This window comes from Hippoglossus stenolepis, chromosome 15 (genome assembly GCF_022539355.2).
Source record: "Hippoglossus stenolepis isolate QCI-W04-F060 chromosome 15, HSTE1.2, whole genome shotgun sequence".
In the NCBI taxonomy this organism is placed as follows: Eukaryota; Metazoa; Chordata; class Actinopteri; order Pleuronectiformes; family Pleuronectidae; genus Hippoglossus; species Hippoglossus stenolepis.
The window spans coordinates 325884-347160 of NC_061497.1; positions in this window are offsets into that span (position 1 = coordinate 325884).

The window sequence follows — 21277 nt, forward strand, 5'->3', positions numbered from 1 at the left end:
AATAATTCCTGATCGCTCCCCCTGCCTGGGAAAGGGTGCTGGATCACTTACCACACATTGAGAAGTTCCAGCACATTTATGTGCAGACACATGTTGGGTGGCCAGTACCCCACCACCACCTGCGACAGACACATTCCTCCCTGTGGAGGTGGCTCAGAGAGAACTTCCACCTGTAACAGGGGAGTAATCAGCGCAACTGAGAGCTGTTGGCAGATTACTCCTCAGCTTTAAAAGGCAGCAGGAGAGCTGCCACAGGAAAGAGAAGCACAAGCAGAAACACAAAGAAGGAAAGACACTTGAGAAAGGAAAGAGACTAAACGGAGCTGAGCTGCCACGCCAGTAGAAACTGCCAGCCACTTTCTGTTTAGTTTAATTTAAGATTGCTCACGTGTTTAATAAATAAAGATCCTAAAAAGCGAATGGTTTGTCTTTGGCTATTGATGGGTGACCCCGGTGGTAACGTCCTTTGCCACACTCCCCATCCTGACAGAGACATGTCTGTGAACACTGAGATGTGGGATGCAGCTCTGCCCAGAGGCACTCCCTCCGACAGAGTGCAAGGTTTTATAGTTGCATGACAGTGAGAGCTGTCACCACATTGTGAGGTGTGACACGGTGGAGAATAGCCATCAGCGTTTCCACTTTCAGCTGTGAGAGCCATGCTTTTAGCATGATTGAGTTTAGTTCCACCCTCAGACGAGCTGGGAGGGGAGAGGAGAGCGCTCTGTCCAGTTTATGCCAAAGACAGATGTGTAACCAGCTCCCTTGTTTGCAACGCTGCTTCCTCTATGGAGCGAACCAGCAACAGTAGGTCGTCCAGATAAAACAGCACTTTCATCGCCCTTCTGCTTTAGCAGCTGAAGAGCCAGAGAATAACCAAATGACAGGCGATTGTATTGAAATTGAATACCCTGGAATGAGAAGCGCAGGAATTTTTGGGGACGTGAAAAAATGCATCCTTCAGATCAACGGATGTAAACCGTTCGCCCTGGTGAACACATTTTAACTTAAGTGACAGGTCCAGGATGGGTCTTGACCCATCGTCTTTTTTGGAACCAGAAAATAACGGGAGTAAAAGCCCTGGCTTTCCTTTCTGGAGATCACATTTTTTGCCACTATTTCCTGCAGCTCGGCCCATAGAGCGAGACACTGTTCTCATGATGACTGTCTCCAGAATCCTGTTGAACCATGGGGGGGTCGTGGTGAACTGCAGTGTGTAACCCTTGCATATCAGCCTGTCCATCTACCTGTCGAGTGAACATATACGCAGTGCCACTCTGAGTAGCACTCTGAAAGCCGGGCTGCATTTGTCTGACACGCCACTGTTGCCGTGGAGATGAGGCATGCGCAACGTGTGTTCACATTCTTACATGCCGGAGGGTGAAGAGAGGAGACGCTCTACCCCCCCCAAAAAAAGTCACTGTGTCCTGCTCTGCTTCTTCGGCTGACCCTGAGGAGGGTTGGACCAGGGATCAGCCATTCTCCGGCCATTCTGGCTACGCTGAGGTGCTGACTGCTTGTCAGAGAAAACCGGTTCAGGAGGCGGAGGGAGAGGAGCTGGAGCAGAGTAACGAGGCACTGTCACAGCTGCTGTAGGACATCTCTGTTGCTGCCTGTGGTCCCAGCGGTTTGCCGCCTCTCATGACTTCTGCATCTGCTCCATTATTAATTGCAGATGGGGTCTGAACAGCCCGTCCAGGCTCATGGGGAGATCCGTAAGCTTCATGTTGTCTGGGATGGAGGAGAGATGCAGCCATACATTCCTGTGGATGAGCTGCTGCCATGCACTTATGCAAGCCACACACACATCAATGCGCTGAGGTTGAGGATGGCACCCGCAGGTTTCCCGAGCTCATCCGCCCATTCCGGAAGCTACTACGGCTCGGCTGCCTTCATGGGTACTCGCCAGGAGCGAGATGTGATTAATGGCGGCTGCAGTTTTGGAAGCACACTGAGGCAATCTGTCAGAGAACTTTGTTTTGACTTGATCTCTGATGGAAACGGGGTCGAACATCTTCAAGCAAGGAGGTTGAGCGTTACCCCAAAGACTTCCGCTAAGCCGGGATCTAGGGGTGGTAAAGGTGGAAGCCCATGATCAGTCAGGCTCCACTTTGACGACCGATGAGTAGGTGATCACCAGTGCGACCAGCCACACCTCGTCGGCTGCAGCAGTGAAGGCATGCTTCTCAGGCATAAACCACCAGCAATAGCCTTAAGGGGCGAAGCCTATAAGATATATAACAGAAAACAAAGCAAAGCAATGCATTTTAAACTAGTCTCCTTAAAAACAACAGACCCCAACACAGACAGGCAGCTGTTTAAGCAGGAGCCTCTGCATCCCCACTATGGACAAAAGATTCAGTGTCAGACAGCTTCTGGAGAAAACCAAGCTGAAGCAGAAAAGACTGGGCCAGGCCAGGTAACTGAAGAGAGCCAGGCCAAACTACCTAATTAATGTTTGTGTGTGTGCGTGTGTGTGTGCGTGTGCGTGTGCGTGTGCGTGTGTGTGTGTGTGTGTGTGTGTTTTGTCCTGCAAATATATATACTTATTTTACTAACTCTGTTTTTGTGATTTCAAGTTAGCACTTTTAATTTGTTTGTTTCCCTTTTAAACAAAGTATTTTTCTCTTTCTCTTTATTCACTTATTTACACATTTATTTATCAATTTATTTATTTGCTTGTATAGTATATAATTATTGGTGGAGGTGCCACCACTTTTTAAATGATATTCTTAACTGAACACGGACTAAACATGATTAATTAAATAACTTTGCAAAGTTTCTTATACACAACCCTCTTGTGCCAGTGCACCTCGTGATATCCACTAAGGGTTTTAACAAACTTGACCTAAACACAGCCTGAAGCATAATCATAAAACATGATTTTTGAAAAGGCGGCAGGATGATAGTGAATATGAAAGTCTGAGGATGTCAGGCAAAACAACAAAGAACAAATTTCACTCTTCTATTTTATTATTTGTCCATACTACAATAACTATATTTGCAACCGATTGAAATAAACATTTTAAATACATTTGAGACATTGACAGGTCATGTTCATTGAGAAAAATAAAAAAATAATATTGGCAGATATTAAAATATTTGATATCTATTATTTTCACAATGTAAAAATAACAATTTCTATTAGGAATAATTTAAAATGTCCTGAGCATTGGATTATATAACCTTCCCATCTAGTCTTTATTCTCCTGATCCATTTTTCAGTCTTTCAGGAGTCTTGAAAGACACTACTGCAGTAAAATCAAGTCCCCTAATATGGAGTAACGCAAGGTAGACCTCACCTTTGATAATCTCCTCTTTCATTTTGTGAAGTTATTTTTTCACTTCTTCAAGAATTTTCTACAAAGACAAAGACAGATGCAATAGGCCTGTAATATGAGCTTTTTTGAATAGGTTGAATAGGTTCTTCTTGACAGATGCACACCACAATCAGTAAACATCCTTAAAACTTGCATAATATGGCACAGATTGGGCTTTATTGGGGAATAATAGATAGGTCTACATGTGTTCCTAAAGCCTGACCACATCTCCTTTGGCCTGAAGACAAGAGGAGAGCAAATTCCTGCAGTCCCCCAGGTTTTCACAGCAGAGCGAGATATCCCATTGTGGAGGGGGCTGGGAGAGCAGCTCCACCTGGACCAGATGATCAATCAGCGCAGGTGGGAGCTGTTAGCTCATTGATCCTCGGGTACAAAAGGCAGCAGCAGATCTGCCTCAGGGACAGACGAGACACACTGAGCTGCAAAGCTGACAGGCCAGCAGGAAGTGCTGTGTTTTGAGTTTAAGAGTTTATAAGCTTATAAGCTAATGTTTTGCGTTAATGAAGATGCTGAAAAGCGACACCTTTGTCTCTGGCTGTGTGTGGGAGAGCACAGTGGCATGTTCATTTGTCACACCAATCTTCCAGCCACTCTAGGAGCTGTTTCACTAGTTTGATTATTATTTGTTATTTTTGCATTTATATTTGTAGACACCAGGCAGGATTAAGGTAGCAGGTGTTTTAATATCAGGTGAATGTCAGGTGAAGCACCAAAAACATGTTTTTTTTTTACCAGAGCAAGAGAGAAGCTGCAGGATGAACACATGAACTGGAAAATAAATCCACCCAAAGGGGAGTCTTGCCGGGACAATGGACTTCTTAATTGCCTGGGTACAATTCAACTGAGCATCAGTGGCTTTTTGTTATAGGTTTATTTTGAAGAAAACATTTTTTGACTTGAATAGGGGAGGATTCTTTTGATGGATGTCTCTACACCATTTCATACACGTATAATGTTGCAGTTTGCCCCTCAGCATAATGCTTTTGTATTCACTGAGGACTATTTCCTACTAATGTTATTTGTTAGTTGATGTTAGTATGTTCCACCAACACAGTACATCCATAATAGGTCTTGCATGTGACTAACCTCTCTTCTAACCCTGCAACATTATTCTACATGAGTTGGCCTTAACAGTTGAACTTGGTCTGGATGTGTCTGACTTGATCTGCCTGTGGCTCAAAGCGTGGAGTAAAAAGAACATAGACATCAAGTTGGATACTTTTTACCTCTCATAGATTTAATGAGCCTCATTCACTAACATCTGCACAGAAATGGTCTTACTCTCCGCAGAAAATAAGTGCCTGCGCAAAATCGCCGCCGGATGTATGACACGTGCGCACCAGACGATTATGTTCTCACCACCATGTGTATGTTTGTGAATCAGAATCATTCTAAATCGACAGGCGCGTGTCCGCTCTCTGCATTTAACATACTGCCCCGCCTCTATTTCTCCATATAAGGACATCCGTTTGTCATGAAGAGAGCGGTGTGCTGAACAGTTGAAGTTATGACAGACGGCCCCAGAACGTGAATCTCACAACAGTAGAAATTGAAGGCGACAAAGGTGGAGGACACAAAAACACACTTTTCTGGAGTGTGTGTCCCCCAGAGTGATGATGTTTAAGAAAAATTAAACCTGGGCCTACAATAACTGAGGTGTTGAATGCATTGTCCTGCACAGAGCTGAGCACTAGAGCTCTTAGATCAGGGGTGTCCAAACTTTTTATCCCGAGGGCCACATACAGAAAAATATACGAAGGACTGGGCCACTCGCTAGACGTGAGGTATACTGCCTCACTTCTCATGCACTAATATTGGCAAAATCAATCAAATGCAGGTAAATTACGTTTGATAATTGAACATGTTTGAAGAAAAAAAGCCTCCATCATAGCTCTCCATTAGTAGATTTTCATTTTATTTTTTACAAAAAGGTTGGCAGGTCATTCTCAGACATCAGAGAGGAACGCTTGAAATTCTCTGTGGTAAAGCCCTCGTGCCTGAATTATGTTGACAGTTTTCACAACTGTGTTCATCACATCGCCAAGCTGGATTGTCTTGGCACAGAGGGCTTCTTGGTGGATGATACAGTGCATTTTGACAGCCTCACCTCCGCTCTCCCGCACCTTGGCACTCACCATAGAGGCCATTCCTTTGCGCTCGCCTGTCATTGCTGGAGCCCCATCCGTTGTAATTCCACACAGCTTGTCCCATTTAAGTCCAGCCTGGTCAATTGCATCTGACACAGCTTCAAACATGTCCTTCCCAGTTGTTGTCCCCTTTAGACTCCGAAGATCAAGCAGTTCCTCCGTAATGCAAAAATTATCATCAACTCCCCGCAAAAAAATTAACAGCTGTGCAGTGTCCGTGGCATCTGTGCTCTCATCACATGCAATCGAGTAAAAATCGAAAGCACAAGCTTTATCTGACACTTGCTGTTTTAAGTTAGCCGACAAGTCTTCAATTCGCCGCACAACCGTATTTCTGGACATACTAACATCGGTGAAATCCTGCATTTTCTCCGGGCACATTATTCCCACGACTTTAGTGAGGCACTGTTTGATGAAGTCACCGTCTGAGAAAGGTTTCCCGTGTAGGGCAATGAGTTGAGCTACTTCATAACTGGCTATTGTTGCATTTTCTTGAGCTTTGTTAGCACGGAAAAAAAAACTGTTGCTGCGTTAGCAGGCCATTTGCTTTACCTTCTCTTTCCGCTCGGCGCCAGTGTAGGACGTGAAGGTCTGATGTTTCGTTTCATAATGCCATCGTACATTGTACTCTTTCATCAAGGCAACACTCTCATTGCAATCAAACAAACACACTTCCCCTTGGTTTCTATGAAAAAATATTCATTTTTCCACCGAGTCTGAAATTTTCTGCACTCGCTTGCAATCTTGCGTCTCTTCGGTTCCAGCATTTCTGGTGACCCTGAGCAAATTTTTTCTTCGATTGCTTGCTTTGTGGAGACGCTGCCTTGTTCAAGACAATAGCGCCACCTAGTGTTTAAACTAAGAAGTGCAATACAGTGGGCCATAGTCCATTTTATTTTTAGACTTTGATACGGGCCAATTAAAAATGGATGGCGGGCCGCAGTTGGCCCGCGGGCCGTAGTTTGGACACCCCTGTCTTAGCTGCATCGCGACGCGGACGTGGACTCCGCTGAATAATTATAACTAGCGCTGCTCCAGGATCAGACACTCATCAAAGGTCTGGACATCCTGAGTCTCTGTCGGAGTCTGTTTCTTCCTCACTCCTCTGACCTGCGCTCACTTTACACTTTAACAATAAACACTGATCACAAGTTAATAGGACACGTACAGTGTTGACATTTACTTTGTGTTTGTTTGTTTTCGCTTAGTTTATAAGACATGTTTGAACCTGCTACACAACACAAGACGTAACGTGACGTGCACTGTCAGGACATCAAGGTTAAAGTGACATAACGATCCGGAGTCATGATCCGACATCATCGATTAATAACAATACATGTGATTATCAGTTCGTGTAAAGGGGGGCAGAGACGAACACACACACACACTCCTACAGACAGAAGTTTCTTCCCGCAGATTATGACGCAGTGTTTTAACTTTATCGTTGCAGAAGAATGGACGCCCCGTTTATCCAGAAACATAAATATGAATTCAGCAGGTTTTTATAGAGATGATGAGCATAAAAGGGCGTCAATCTCATAGTTATTTAATACATTTGGTCAATGCATTAGTAAATTAAATTATTGCTGTCTATCTACTATTTCTATTTAAATAAATGGAGTTTTAATATACTATGCATTTAGTTAAAAGGGTGTGTTTACATTTTCTAGGACAGCCGGGCCTTCATCATTTGTGTGTACGCATGGTCTGAGGAATTTCTAAATTTGTTCACAGGGTACGAACAAATTTAGGTAAGAACATATTGATGCATATTCGTGTGTCAAACGTTCGTACGCACGGTTTGTGGGAACGCACTGTTAGTAAATGAGGCCCAGTGTGAGAAGAACAATGGCCGATCTCGTGTTTTTTGCTGTTTTGTTGCAGACTTATTGTTTTGCACCAAATGAACAATGAAGTAAATTGTAAATGGTCTGTATTTAGTGCTCTTGATGACCACTCCAAGCATTTTACAGTACAGTTTATTGCCATTCACCCATTTACACACGCATTCATACAGTGCATCTACGGGCAGCACTTTTTCTATGAGGGGCAATTTGAGGTTCAGTATCTTGCCCAAGGACACTTCTGCATGCAGATGGGGAAGACTGGGATCGACCGCTGACCTTCTGGTTAGGAGACAATTGCTATACCCCTTCAGCCACAGCTGGGGCGTGGTCCCTTACTAGACATTCAAGGGATCCCTCTCATTGGTTTTCATTTAGACACCTAAGAAATAAATGCACTTCTCCAATAAGGCTAACTCTGATTATTACTTAACCTCCGTCTTCAGACCTTGTTCAAATCCATCTAAATTCTGTCATGATCCTGGCTTTGAGCCTCAGTTCCCCAGTGTGCTCTGCTCTCTCTTCCTCCTCCTTGTGTCTGTCAGTTTCCTGCTCCTCAAGACCCAGTCCATTCATCGCTCTCTGATCCACCCAGCTGCTCTTCCAGGCTTACACACCTGCCATTCATCACTCATCAACCTCAGTTTAAGAACACATGCTCTTCATCCACTCTTCGTCAGATTGTTAAAATTGTTTATCGGTAGATACTCTGCTATATCGTCAGTCTACTCGGTATCTTAGGATTCCTTGGAATTACCTTCAACCACCTGCCTGCGTCTGTCTGCAGTCTGCACCACATGCACTGGATTCAGACTGTGTACTCACTTCCACTACGGCGCTCTAGTGTCTGTACACTCTCCGTCTGCTCCTCGCCTTACCTGGCTCGTCCTCTGTCTGCGGATCCCTCTCCTTCGTAAAGATGTTTCATCTTCGTCTGGGCAGATGCCAAATTTCCCCAAGCCTTCTCCCCAGCCACATACAACCTATGCTGGAAACCACTCACATAATCAGACGAAGGAGAGGTTCAGATTGCTCAACTGCATCATGCACTAAAGTTAATGGTCCACACACCATAGGACCAAACACAAGCTGGTTGGCACTAACCTGGTGCTCTCCTGAACTACATCTCTGGCAGCCAACAGCAACCAAGTTGAACCTTCCTCCCAATCCTGACTCAACTGGAGACAATAGCTAAGCAACAAAGATTTAAGGGTTTGATGAAAGAAGTAAGTAATTACTTCCAGACTTTGAGCATGGTAAGGGACCAACACAAAATATTATCAAAAGCTCAAATGTCTGAGAAATTGCAGGAATGGGGAACAAAGGGGCTGGCTTAATAGTCTGGTTCCGTTTTCTGGTCATTTGACATGTGTGACATGCTTCTTTTGAACCTCTGGGTAAGTCTGTCATATACGCGACCCGTTCGGTGGCGTCCAAGGTCACCTGCCAAAAGATTAGACATGCCTTTTTAATTTATTTGCTGAATAAGCTATTAAAACAAACACGTATCAAGGCACATGCCATAGAAGATGACTAAAACAGTAGTAAGCCAGATGTTGGGATGAATGAAATACACATTCTCAAGCTCTGCCCTCTGAATGACATCCTCAAAATAATGCAATAAAGTTTTATTTCTTGAGTCGGATCTTGTAAACAAATGTAAACAGTCATTGCTTAAGGCCTTTTGCAATAAATATGCATATGAATACATTCCTAACAAAGCCAACAATACATTTTTGCTAAATGTATATCCAGTAAGGATAAAACGGTTGCAATTCAGACAATGATTGTCATTAATGTCACATTATCCTACTTTTGTCAATAACCTCTCGAGATTTTGGAAATGTTTTTCAACATTACTCTCACTGTGGGAACTGGAGAACACCATGGCAGCACTGATGACAACTTCATCCATCTTTTTGAGTGTTGTGGCCTGTGTCATGAGCCCATACACATGCATGGCCAGGTGGTAATGTCTGGAGCCACTGCAAGGAAAAGCTTGTAAAATTAGTATTACAAAGATTTACCATGTTATGATGTTAGAACATTTTAAGCATATACAGCAATCACTCACTGTTTTCAGCATAGGTCCTTTGCATTCTTCATGATGTGACTTAAGCAGCGATGCAAAATCAGCAGCCCCATGGAGCCCTCTTGTCTTTGTCCGGTCACAATGTCATGGTATCTGAAGAGCAGTTGCTGAAGGCTCAATCCACATATCAACATAGCCGGCCTTTTCTTCACTCTTCTTCTGTGGAGTCTTGTTAACTCGGTCACAAATGGCCCCAGGATATATGACCCAGATGTTGTGGTGTGGTCACTTGTAAGATATGTGGCCACAGCTACAGGGGAGGATTCTTTTGACGGAAGTCTCACCACCATTTCATACACATAGAATGGTCCAGTTTGCCCCTTTGCTTTGTGAACGATGCTGCCCTTCGCATCTAAATAGACAATGTCATCCTTGCATCGCTCATAGAATAGGTTAAGAGTCTTGTCAGACCACAGCATGATGCTCTTGGGGTACAAGATTATTTCTTGTATAGCTGCATTCTCAGACCCTTACTCTTCCTCCCGCATAATTTCTAAACTAATCATTCGATTTTTGTGTCTTCGGGTTTTTTCCCAACTATTATATGACATTGTTTTCATGACACCGGTTGTTGGAACATGATCTCGACATACAGATGCCACAACACTGTCTTCCAGCTTATTCAACTTTTGTAAGTACAAACTTCGAGGCAGTTTGGTGGTGAGGGCATCTGCTATGGCAACCCTTTCATCTGCACGCACCGGACGTCTTTCTGGTTGTTTACAGTGGTGCCACACTCTGTCTCCACTGAAGGTCACAACAGCCTTGAATGATGACTAATCTTGAACTTTCACCTGAACTTCGACAGGGCAGTCATCAAAAAGACAATAGCCTAAACAAGAAAATAGTGGTGGATTTCGAGTGGACCTAATGTTTGTACACGGTGCTTGAAAGCAAAACTTCAATGCAGATGAAAGCTGCGAGCTCCATTTGCTATTAAAACTGTCCAGTTCAGTGACGCCGTTTATGCTGAGTCCCCCTGAGTTTTTTCCATTCATCTTAGGAATAAAAAAAATAACAGGGTTGCTTAGGCAATTGATTAGAAAAATATTGCTCCTCATATTCTATTTCATCTGCTGATGAGGATGTTGTGAAGCCATTGTCATTGTCTGTTGTAGAATGGAACTGCAAAACACAATAAAATATAATCAGCAACAGTGAACAAGTTGTTGTGAAGTTGCCTAATAATACTGTATTTACATTGATCATTGTTGTCACAGGGTATTATTTACTAGAGACCTAACAGTTCTTTTGTACTACTTTCAGTCAGCATGATTTGAACAAACCCATACAGTATTCTGTGTTTCATAACAATTGTCATTATTGACTATTGCAATATTTACCTCTGTAGTTTCCACTGTAGATGTCGTTGTATGGGTATTGGGCTGTTGGTTCAATGGCCCTGCAACAATGGCTGGCTGTGGGGTTACTGGTCCTGCTATTTGTGGAGGGCTCACTGCTTCATTGATCCGAAACACATTTTTAGCAATTTTCAGAATTGTCATCTACACATCAAAGTAAACACTAAAAAAGAATTAGCTTAGTTATTGATGGATTTTCTGTATGGAGATAATGCGATCTTGAAATGGTAAAAGTAAAACCTTTATTACCTTTTTGTGTTGATGATAGACATGTTTAAGCCTCTTCCTATTGATATTTTCATTAGCAATTCCCAGATCCTAGCATGCCTCACCCCAGAAATTTCTGTCATCTTTTCTTTCTTCAGTGTTAGCATGAAGCTTAGCTGAGGCCTGAAGCTTTTTCATACCAACACAATAGCCTCTGCTGTTATGGAAACTCTTCTGGACTTAAATTGAAATGACAAGTTTCATTTTTTGGTCATTTGTAAATGACATGTTGACAAACTTAGACAATTATTATTAATTAAAGTTGTATGCTGAAAAAAACACTCACCTTTCCAAAGGAAGAAAAAACAAAGACTCTAAAATGGAAAAAAACATAAAGATACATTATAATCTATTTGGGTTTTATTGATTGTATAATTAATACACAGTTAAGTTCATGCTTGTAGCTATAGTGATCCTTAACATAAGTTATTTTAAAGTGAATTCACCAAACATTTTCATATTACCCCAGTGAAAGATTTAGCATAATGACTAAATAAAATGTCCCTCATAAGCAAGCGTGTCTTGTCTTGACATGCTGTTTTCAAATGAACAGAATATTTGAAAATGTTGGCATTACTATGTAAGGATGAACAAAAGTATTTTTTCTGTTTGTATATGAATGTTGAATGTCAAGAGGGAAGATGAAAAGTCCTAGACAACCAATTATACAACTGATTGATGATATGATGAAATGCAAGCAAGGCTGTTGGGAAGTAATGTGTTTTGTCTATCTCTCCTCTGCTCCATTCAGTCCCAGGGACAGCGCCGATTGGCCCTATGTAAATAGCTTAGACGTATCTGTCTCCATCTGCTATTTTTCAAATAAATGTTTACCTACTAACCCTCGCCGTGCTGGCATTCTGGATAATGGATGCGCTGACAGGGTCCGATTTTCTCAGAAATTAAGACATTGTCACACTATGACAAACATATTTCTCACCCGAAACGGAATAACGTAAGAAAACACGTTGCAAATGTTGCAAAAGTTGTTGGACGAGTAAGCCTGAGTTCAGCATTGAAAACAGTTTTACTTTGAAAAGTCTCTTAATTTCTACAGTAAAAATGTCTGATCTTCAGTAAGTGCATAGTCAGAGAGGTCCTGAACACATATATTTGTCACTCTCTGGATATTGAGAAAATATGTTAATAACATCTCAAATATCCAGAAAGTAGCTACTTCAAGCCAAAAGTGTGACTTTTGTTCAGTAAAAATGCTATTCATAAAAATGACACAGGTAAGATGATGTATACTTTTTATGAATATAATCCAATCAATTTTATTGACGTGTGTTCTTCCGCTAACTTCGCTTCCGGTTCTAGGGCGTTTGAATGCGTTAACCATAAATGTCAGTATATGGGTGCAGTAGAATTTCAGTGCCGGATGATTTGACTACAAAGATACGAGTGTCAGCTGGCTTGACAACAACATATTCTTCCTCAAATGCTCCGGTGGCACATAAGAAAAAATAAAGCGTAATAACTGGTCTTGAATAGTAAAGTTCTTATGAAGAATGTGCACAGACACATTATCTTCCTTGCATCCGTCAACACTGCAGTGTTTCTTCGACAGGGTTGTTTGTTTGCGGTTAGCTTGTCGTCAGCAACATGTTTGCTTGAACCACAGGGCTACATAGGGGGTCAAAAGATTGGTTGAGTAGAGGAGAGTCTTGTTTCAACATGAGAAAGGAGTGTAACATAGAGTCATGGGACTTTCTGTTATTGTTTAACAGCGTAAAACAAGCTTTACACAAGTTACAAGATCTGTTGTTGGATTTTTTTTTATAGTATGTTAAACAGTATAGTTTATTTAGCTTCATTAAATTTTAGGACTCTTGAAGATTTGGTCAAAAGAAAGGAATTATTTCTGTTTCTTAAAGGGCAAAGGGCACACTGGGCCCCATTCACTAACATGTGTGCAGAAAAGTTCTTACTCTCTGCAGAAAATAAGTGCGTGCGCAAAATTGCGGCTGGATTCATGACACGTACGCATCAGGCGATTTTGTTCTCACCACCATGCGTATGTTTGTGAATCAGAATCATTTAGTGTGTCTGCTCTCTGTGATGAGCATACTGCAATGCCTCCCACCTCCTGTCCCAGTTCTGCTGGTTCTTCTTGTGTGGAGCTGAGTGGTGATGATCATAGGACTAGGCTACCAGTGCCTCCAGTTTACAGTAAATTAGCCAAAAGACAAAAACAAGAATAATTAACTTGTTAATGTACACACATGAGCTACTAATGCAATAAGTTATGGCATACAGGTTTAAAGGAGACACTACAGGTGAATACAGTCAATTAAACGAAAGCCAAAACTGTTATATTTTAACATGAACATTCTTATATATTTTATTGTAAACTAAATATACAATCTCAACTGGTATAGTTGAAGATTTTAATTGTGACAATAAATGATGAGGAAGAAAGGGCATCAATTTTATGGTAATTTAATACATTTGGTCAATGCATTGGTAAATTTTATTATTGTTGTCTATTATAGACTTTATTTTTAAACATATTACACATTTGGTTAAAAGGGTGTGTGTTTACATTTTCTAGGACAGCCAGGCCTTCATTTGTGAGTACCCATGTGTGGAGGTGAGGGGGCTGGGAGAGCACCCTCACCTGCTAGAGAGGATCAATCAGCGCAGGTGAGAGCTGTTAGCTGATTGGTCCTCGTGCTTAAAAGGCAGCGTCTGCACTGCCTCAAGACGAACCCAGAGACTCAGACACTGGAGAGACGCCCGGACTGAGCTGCAAAGCCAGTCTGCTTTAAGTTGTATGTTTATGGATTAAATAAAGATGTTTAAGAGCAACACTTCCGTCTCTGGCCGTGTGTGGGAGAGCCCCGTGGCAAGGTCAATTGCCACACTGGAGCCCAACGTGGGGCTCCACACAGACACGGACCAGCAGGCGGAGTGGGAACTGGTTCGGAGGATGGGGGACCTGGTGACTGCGTACCGGGAGGAGAGCGCGAGGACCAGACGGGAGCTGGAGGCGCTCCTGAGGCAGGTGAAGACGGAGGCGATGACGTCGACGGATGCTCCGGTCTCCAAACCCCTTCCGGCCCCTGCACCAAGGCTGGCGGTAAAGCCAGCATCCCCTGTACCCGCACCAAGGTCGGCGGTGAAGCCGACGCCCCCTGTCCCTGCACCCAGGCTGGCGGTGAAGCCAGCGTCCCCTGTCCCTGCACCCAGGCCGGCGGTGAAGCCGACGCCCTGTCCCTGCACCTAGGCTGGCGGTGAAGCCAGCGTCCCCTGCCCCCGCACCCAGGCTGGCGGTGAAGCCAGCGTCCCCTGTCCCCGCACCCAGGCTGGCGGCGAAGCCAGCGTCCCCTGTCCCTGCACCCAGGTCGGCGGTGAAGCCGACGCCCTGTCCCTGCACCTAGGCTGGCGGTGAGCCGCCCGACCCAGGCTGGCGGTGAAGCCAGCGTCCCCTGCCCGCACCCAGGCTGGCGGTGAAGCCAGCGTCCCTGTCCCCGCACCCAGGCTGGCGGTGGAGCCAGCGTCCCTGTCCCTGCACCTAGGCTGGCGGCGGAGCCAGCGTCCCTGTCCCTGCACCCAGGTCGGCGGTGAGCCGACGCCTGTCCCTACCTAGGCTGGCGGTGAAGCCAGCGTCCCTGTTCCGGCACCCAGACTGGCGGTGAAGCCAGCGTCCCGGGCCCCGGACCCAGGCTGGCGGTGAAGCCAGCGCTCCGCACCCAGGCTGGCGGTGAGCCAGCGTCCCTGTCCCCGCACCCAGGCTGGCGGTGGAGCAGGCGTCCCTGTCCCTGCACCTAGGCTGGCGGGAAGCCAGCGTCCCTGTCCCTGCACCCAGGTCGGCGGTGAAGCCGACCCCCTGTCCCTGCACCTAGGCTGGCGGTGAAGCCAGCGTCCCTGTTCCGCACCCAGACTGGCGGTGAAGCCAGCGTCCCCGGGCCCCGGACCCAGACTGGCGATGAAGCCAGCGTCCCTGTCCCGCACCAGGCTGGCTACCACCTGTCCCGCACCTAGGCTGGCGGTGAAGCCAGCGTCCCTGTCCCGCACCCAGGCTGGCGGTGAAGCCATCCCGGTCCCGCACCCAGGCTGGCGGTGAACCAGCGCCTGTCCCGCACCCAGGCTGGCGGTGAAGCCAGCTTCCTGTCCCGCACCCAGGCTGGCGGTGAAGCCAGCGTCCCTGTCCCCGCACCCAGGCTGGCGGTGAAGCCAGCGTCCCTGTCCCCCCAGGCTGGCGGTGAAGCCAGCGTCCCTGTCCCGCACCAGGCTGGCGGTGAAGCCAGCGTCCCTGTCCCGCACCCAGGCTGGCGAGACCGTCAGGCCTGGATAAACCCTGGCCTGAAATTTGCGGTGGAGGTATGTGGAGGTGAGGGGGCTGGGAGAGCACCCTCACCTGCTAGAGAGGATCAATCAGCGCAGGTGAGAGCTGTTAGCTGATTGGTCCTCGTGCTTAAAAGGCAGCGTCTGCACTGCCTCAAGACGAACCCAGAGACTCAGACACTGGGGAGACGCCCGGACTGAGCTGCAAAGCCAGTCTGCTTTAAGTTGTAGTTTGAATTTATGTTTATGGATTAAATAAAGATGTTTAAGAGCAACACTTCCGTCTCTGGCCGTGTGTGGGAGAGCCCCGTGGCAAGGTCAATTGCCACACCATGATCTGAGGAAGTTATAAATTTGTTCGTACTCTGCAAACAAATTTTGGTAAGAACATATTGATGAATCCCAGATTTGTGTGTCAAACGTTTGTACGCAGGGTTTAAGCACAGATCAGGCCGTACGCATTGTTTGTGAATGAGGCCGACTGTCTTCTACTCTAAGAGACTCATTCTTCCGATCGGGATGTGAACTTCTTTTATTTTCTCCTTAATACTGTATTTACACTTGTATAAATACAGTATTAAGGAGAAAATAAAAGAAGTTTGAGACGTGACATATGCCTATGTGGCGTGAGGGAAAGCGGGGATAGTGAAAGGTTGCCACAACACCACCTGGGGAGTTTCACCTCCAGGAAATACTAGAATATTGTAAGTGCAACAGCACAGGTTTGTTTGAATCACGGGGAAAGAGACGTGTTGTACTAATGAAAAAGAACTTTAATATAACAGAATAAATGCAAACAAAAGCACAATGAAACAAACAAACAGAATACCAATTTAACATATGAAATAAAACACTTCTGACAAGATCACACAGGGACAGGGCTGGGACTTACCACTGCGACGAGAACCAAAGAAAAAGGGGAAGGATTAATAAACTAACCACCCGTGACACTGTAAACCAACAAAACGGGTTGTGAAGAAAACACCACCACCAGGAATTGGATCGCCGCCTCAGGCCCACAGCACCTGACCAACAATAAAAAGATAATTAAAACAAGTCAGGGTTGAAAACAACAAAATAAACCAAATACAAACCAATATAAACAGAATGTAAATGGGATTAAATGTTACTAAAATCAGGGCGTCCCTCCGAGGTGGTCACTCCACGCGCCGTGAAGGTGTAGCGTGGAGAGCCACAGTGAACGAGAATACTTTTAAAAATGACACACTTCCTTGGTCCGAGCCAGGCAGTCTTTAACTGTTCGAACCGTGCCTTTATCAGCCGCAACAGTTCATAAAAGTGTCGTTTAAGCCAGTGCAATTTCCAGTAAAGCCAAAACACAGTTTCAGAAAGCCAAAACAGCAGGTCCGTCTGAGGCGTGGTGGCCAATGATGGCCGACGAAGGAGCAGGGCCTCTAGGAAGGCAAATAAACAAATTTAGTAATTCAAAAGGACAAAATAACAGAATTTGATGATTAAGAGAACCATACGCACCACCCTGTCAAGCCAAGGTACAGCCACAGCAACACGGAGGGTGGCAGTCTCCCCAGCCGTAGCTGAATCCAGCTGTAGCATAACATGAACAATCAGCTGGGGTAAGATAAGCGAGAGATAGGCAGACAACGTTACTTACAAAGCAGACCCGCAACTGCACCCCGAAGGTCCCTGGCGGAGCGATCCCACGCCAGTGGTCAGTCGCACTGCATATGAGGGGGATATTTAAGGGAGGTGCTGGCTATTGCACCACAACGCCAAACTCCGCCGCGGCAACAAAAGTACCTTTTCCACGCTTAACCCAAAGACCCACCGGAGAGGAGCGGAAACGGAAGGAGGGCGAGCCAAGCACGGCCGCCTCCTTAAATACGGGGCGCCTGACGTCGCCTAGCGACCAGCGCGCCATTAGAACAGGTAAAGCGCCCCGCAGCGGCAGGGAGGGAGCGCGCATCTGGCTACACACACACATATATATATATATATATATATACACACACACACTAAGGCTGTTAACGTTAATGCGTTAACACTTGTGATCAATCTGGAAACCATAACACGTTATTTTTTGTAACACAATTTAATTACCAAGTTTGACCACAACTTCCTCCCATAGTCCTCCAGCACGGATGTTTACCTGCCTGGGGGTAAAGAAGTGAAGTGATGAGTGAGGAGACGGACCTAGGTGTGCTTAAAGGCAAATTTCAATTTAAAAATCTCCTGAATGGGAGTTTAGATAAAACCGAAGTTGCGTGTACATACTGCAGTGATGAACTGCCTTTTCAATGAAGCACAACAAGTCTAAAGTACCATCTTTGCTAACACAGATGCTAACACTGAGACGGGATCAAGCCATGCTCGTCAAACTACACTGGAGGAGTGCAGAAAAGCCGGATCTGTCAACAAAACGACAACAACTAAGCTAACTAATGCAATCGCTAAATGGGTCACAAAAGACTGCAGATCCTAAAACAAAGTTGAAGACAAGGGGCTTCGAGACATCATCCAGCTCGCCTCAGGTGACCCATCCTACAAAACACCTTTGAGGGGAACTATTGTCACAAGAATCCATGAACTGTATGGCAGTGAAAAGGCAACGAAAGTGGAGCAGCTGGCACCAGCTACATTTATTATACTGACAGGAGACCACTGGATATCAGTAAGCAACTATAACTGTTTCGGCATAACAGGACATCTAACCGATGATAATTGGCAGCTGCACTCGTTTGCGTTCGGTCTAGTTTAAACACAGGTAATGCATTTCACCGAAGCATGTGCTCGCCAGTTTCTTGACATTGGAAGAGTGGGGGATAACGGACAAGGTCATCACTATTGGAACCGATAGTTCTCGTAATATGGTAGTGGCAGCAAAGAGTCTACCATTAGAGCATATGCCTTGTTTAGCGCACATTATACAGCGGACGATCAAAGTGTCTCTCCATGACAGCGGGTTTGATGGTACTTTAGCGAAGTGCCTTAAAATAGTCGGACACTTCAAACACAGTCCTGCAAACACAGCAGAGCTGAAAGTTAAAAAAGCTTCTCATGGACAGACAGGAGTCACTCATCCAGGATGTCCCCACACGCAACACTTGAGATGATAAAGCGTTTCCAACACAACATAGAGCCACTAAAGGCACTAGCCAAGCAGAAGCACAACTTGGTCACGCTAACCTCCGCTGAATATGATAGACTAGCAAAGTTGGTAACACTGCTGGAGAAGCATTATGGATGAAAAATGTAGTCCATAATTCTGTTGGTCCTGCCTGCACTCTGCCACCTTGTGCGTACAATGGAGATCTCAGATGTTGACCCTGCGCTAGTGCGCTTCAAGGCTGCATTCACAGAGGACCTCAACACACGAAAGGAGAACACAAACCTGTCATGGTTAAGGGTAGCAATAGCTCTAGACCCCACGGTAGAAGGACCTCAGGTGCCTGCCCGAAGCAGAGAGGGAAGAGGTGTTGCAAAAGCTGAGTCAGATGCTGAAAAACAGAGAAACTGCATCACAGCCCTGCAGCGAGGAAATGGAACCAGAGCCACCAAAGAAGAAAACAGCTCTCATTCTGATGGGGTCAGAGTCAGAGTCTGATGAGGAGGCACTTTCCACAGAAAAAACTCTGGAAGAGCCCAGTGTCAGCATAGACACATGTCCACCACAGTGGTGGTCAGCATACACTGGTGCCCATGGTAGGCTGGCACATCTTGCACAAAAGGACCTGGCAGGGCCGGCCCATGCAATATTGGAGACCTAGGCAAGATTTCAGATTGGAAAAGGTTTATGAATCTAAAGAGTCTTCAATTTGTCAAAGTATTGTATGATCCAATTTTAAGAACACCAAATCCCTCAACCACATAGAAAAATTTGGGGGATGATGTGACTTCCAATCCATTAAGATTCTCCTTCGTGCCAAAAGGGTTGAGAAAGCAATTATGTTTGTCTTTATTTATTAAAGTTTTGTCGCCCTGAACACCAAAGATGCACATCCAGGCGTTGGATAGGAGATTAAGACTGAGGGAGTTTGATATTGCTTTGAATACTTTGTCCAAGTAAGTTGTGAGTTGTGGACCGATCCAAAACATGTGAGTAAGATCTGCTGGTGAATTATGACATCTGTTGCAACTATCCACGACATTAGAGTAAATTTTTGAAAGTTTGGAGTTAGAGTAGTGCAGGCGATTCAGTACCTTGAATTGTAGTAAATTTAACCGTGCACACTGTTTTTCCCAATCCACTTTGATTTTACCAATGTTAGTCTCAGTAATTGTGTTGATGATTTGATATATTTGGGATATAAATCCTTTTACCTTTGGTTGGGTGTTCAGAATTTTCTCATACACTGAGTCTAGAGGTGAATTGGGGAAATTGGAGTTGTAAGATTTGGCAAAATGTCGCACTTGGAAATAGCAAAAAAGATGGGATTGAGGCATATTATATCTTTCAAATATATCTCCGGAACTTCCAAACACCCCAGTGATGAATAATTGACCAATGTTGGAAATGCCATTTTTGAGCCATAGAGAGAATGCACAGTCTAGTCTGGGTGGGGGAAAGAGGTGATTATCATGAATAGGAGTTAGAGTGGATAAATCTGTGAAGCCAAAGTTTTTACGGAATTGTGCCAGAATGTTCAATGTTGCAATTACTATAGGGTTGATCGAGTATTTTCTTGGGGAGAAGGGTAGTCTAGAGGTTACCAATGCTAGAAGAGAGGAAGGTGTACACGATTTAGCTTCATTTAGACGCCAGCTTACTTGAGGATGCTTGATCCAGTATATTATTTTCTGTATATTTGCTGCCCAGTAGTAATATTTGAAATTAGGAAGAGAGTCCACCTTGAGATTGATGTCTTTGTCGCATCACTTTACTAATCCTCGGTTGCTTATCATTCCATAAGAAACCTGTAATATGCTAAGGTAGTAAAAAAGAGCTTAGGCAAGAACACAGGCAGACATTGATATAAATATAAGAAGCGTGGTAAAACACACATCTTAACATAATTAACTCTGCCTGTGGGTGAAATATAGATGGTTTTCGATCTATCAAAGTCTGTCTTCATCGTATTGATTAATGGAGAGAAATTCCTATCATACAAGCTTTCGAAAATTCAGAATTACATATACGAAACGGTAGTTGTATTTCTGGAGTCCTTATTGCTAAATTGTTTAAAGGAAAGCATTCGCTTTTGGAAAAATTTAACTTATATCCTGAGAAGGTCCCAAATTGTGCAAGGATACTAACTAACGCAGGAACAGATTCTACCGGGTCAGAGATATAAACTAATAAATCGTCAGCATATAGCAAGACTCTATGCTCAGTGCTCCATCTGTGAATTCCTTTGATGTTCGGGGATGCTTTAAGAGCAACAGATAGTGGTTCGATAGCTAAGGCAAATAATAAGGGACTTAAAGGGCAGCCTTGACGGGTACCTACCTCTGTATAATTTGAAATATTCTGAGTTTGATCTATTGGTGACAACAGAGGCCCCAGGTGAGGAGTAGAGTTTTACCCATGCCACAAATTTAGGACCAAAACCAAACTTTTCCAAAATCCTGAATAGATATGGCCATTCCACCCTATCAAATGCCTTTTCTGCATCAAGAGAGAACCATCTCTGGGGTCTCTCCAGGCACAGGGGAGTGGATAAAATTCAACTGGCGACGGATCGCTTACAAAATTCAATGGGGAAGCCGTCAGGCCCAGGTGCTCTGCCGCTTTGTATAGCTTTAATTGATCCCAGTATCTTGTCCATGCTCAATGGTAGGTCTAGTTTCCTTTCTTGGTTATCAATATTTAGGAATATAAGGCCCTCAAGGAACTTTTCCATGTCTGTGTTGTTTGGCAGGTTTTCTGATTGATATAAGTTAGAATAATAGTCTTTGAAGATGTCATTAATTTCAGATGGAATTACTGTCACATCATTTGAGATGTTTTTAATTTGTG